Here is a 2,813-nt window from a genome sequence, read left to right on the forward strand (position 1 = left end):
GTGTGAGTTATTAGACAGTGATAAGGAATGAGAGGATGCGATGCCAAAACGTTCTGGTAATAATAACGCAGTTTATAAATGTTTAATTCAAAAGTCATAAATAAACTTCTTCTGTTTATAACTTTTGATCTAATCAATATTTTTTGACGCTCGAGGGCTAGTTTTGTAGTAGACGAAAAAAAAGTACTTTGCTGTTTTCTCGTGAAAATGAGTGGAAAAAAGTTATAAGCGAAAACGTGAATTTACGTAAAAATTATACAATTAACCACCCTGTAAACAATCTTTCCCCCCATTTTTATGACTGTGGAAACTAATATGTTATTGTACATAATATTTAGCATCTATAGATGAATTCAGCTTGCCGAAACAAAAAGTCGCGTGCAATTCTATATTTCCTGGCCTATCTGACCCAGTTTCTACAAACTAACACAAATGTTGTCTTGCTTCACCATAAATTAAAACGATATCCATCAATTTCCAGTATCTGGAATCACCTGGGGTCACGTGGAGAGAGCACAGCGCACAACGCAAGTGGCGCTAGAGACTACAGTAGCCCAACGATGTAAATGTTGAAAATACTAGAACTTAAATAATTTTTTTCTCGGAAACTATAAGGATTTTATGAACATTTTTTTGCGTTATTGGCTCCATTTTTCATGACGCATCTATTCCGAATTTTTTTGGACAAATTATGAATCACCCTGTATATCATACATGAGAGTGAAATGCCGGTATAACCACGTGGGAATTTGCCACACTTGCTCAAGCGCTCGTGTGTTAAACATGCCACTTGTTTATAATGTCTTATTTCACTCATTTGTAATATATTGTACTATTATAAAGGAATTCTTTTAGATTAGATACGATTTGATTCACTCAATCACCATTTTCTGTCTGAAAAAATATCCCATGATAAAATTTGAATCTATTAGTTATACCAACTATTAAATATGTATGTATATGTAATATATCTCGAAAATATGTTCATTGACCTTATCACAACCTGTGAAATGAATTCACACAAGAACTTGTTTCCAGTCCTCAATTTGAAAAGTAAGTCATTAAACTCTACGTATTTTTTAAGGACTGTTTTGGCCAAGCGTTTCCTACCGAAAATACGGCATATCAAATTGATGTTAGATTTATTTGGATAACCTCCTAGAAGAAAGAGGCAACGGTGCCGCTAGCTACAATCTATTTATCACGTCAAATTTTTAAACGGGGCTTAATTTTTTTTTCTACTGTAATCTTATAAATAGTCTTAGCAGGCTAGTCTAGTCTGACAGCGGGGTTGGGAATAGCACTCGATGAACTGAAGATATTGGTTGGCAAACGGTTAATATAAGGCGACAGATCGCTCGGATTTGCATAAATATCAGATTTAGTAACAGAAATGTACCTGGTGTAGCATGTATTGCGATCATTATTTTGACTGAAATGTATCTTGTATCTCCTTACAGTGTTCCAGCAACTTTTTTCTTGATTTTGAAGTAATGCAATCATTAATTTGAAGAGGAAAACTAAGGCTTGACATATGGGTTGCTTTAAGGAGGTATATCGAGGTCCGAGGGAAGTGAGGATCGCNGACAGAAATGCAATTATTGGTTTCTGTTTCTAATTAATACAGCTGTACTATGTTCAAAACTTACATTAGTTTTACATCAAAAATAAGATAATATCTATGGATTCTGTTTCACAATTTCTACATTTTTTTCTGAGTTATGGGCAAAAAAGAGCCGCACCGTCCATCTTCGCTATATAAACCTATGTTAAAATGAACAACTTTCAACAACAATATCTCAAAATCTAGATTAAAAAAAAATGTCAAAAAAATATGACGCACGGAGGGAGCACTAGGTAATACGCTATATAAATTTCAAGTACATCTGTGCATTTTAGTAAACCCGATATACCTCCTTAAAAGACTAGCTACAAGTGTTTACTCTTGCTCTGAAAATAACCAAATATAAACTATTTTTGCAGAATGGGTTTATTTTTGTAACTTTAAGAAAGGGTCAGTTTTGTAATTTAAATACTTACTTAGTCTTGATATTCAATATTTTATTTACTTATACAGTATGTCCGCGGTTAGGGTGAATAAGAGGAAAAAGGCACACTTGATACAAAGTTTTGCTAGAATTTAAAATGAGATTGCCATGGTGAAACTAATATTTCATGTACGAGGTGTCCAGAAAATAAAAAAATCTGAAAATGTCACGAGAGTAAACTACCTTTATTTTTAATATTATAAGTGATATTTTGCAAAAGTGATGCAAAAAAGTTACTTGCGTTTTTAAATAAAACAATTCGCACACAAGATTGGTTCAATTTTTTACAGAACAATACATTTGGAAAAAATGTATATACAGGGTGTTCTCAAAGTTGAGTCATTTATTTTAAGAGCTGGTAGAACTCGTAAAAAAAGTCTATTTACCAAAAATCGTTTATATAAAAGTTGTCATATAAAGCAATCATTAACAATAGGCCTCTTGCAGAAAAAAATATTTTAATAGTTTTTGTATCTACACTGAATACTACAAACAATGTGTAAAGGTTTTGTTATATTAATTTATTTTTAAAAAGTTATTAGATATTAAAGTTTTAATCGGTTCGCTTCGCGCGCAAACGCCATGGACTGGGATGTCGATACGTTGACGTCATCGGTAAGTAAATGGCAAGCGCGACATATACAATAACGCGTTTCGACAGTGCAGCTGACTGCTTTGGTTATTAAATGTGTGGAGTGGTGTCAATAAGCAGTACGATACCTTATATATACTGTAAATTTGTGAAGTTAAACTTATAATAACTAT

This window comes from Anoplophora glabripennis, unplaced genomic scaffold (genome assembly GCF_000390285.2).
Source record: "Anoplophora glabripennis isolate ALB-LARVAE unplaced genomic scaffold, Agla_2.0 scaffold85, whole genome shotgun sequence".
In the NCBI taxonomy this organism is placed as follows: Eukaryota; Metazoa; Arthropoda; class Insecta; order Coleoptera; family Cerambycidae; genus Anoplophora; species Anoplophora glabripennis.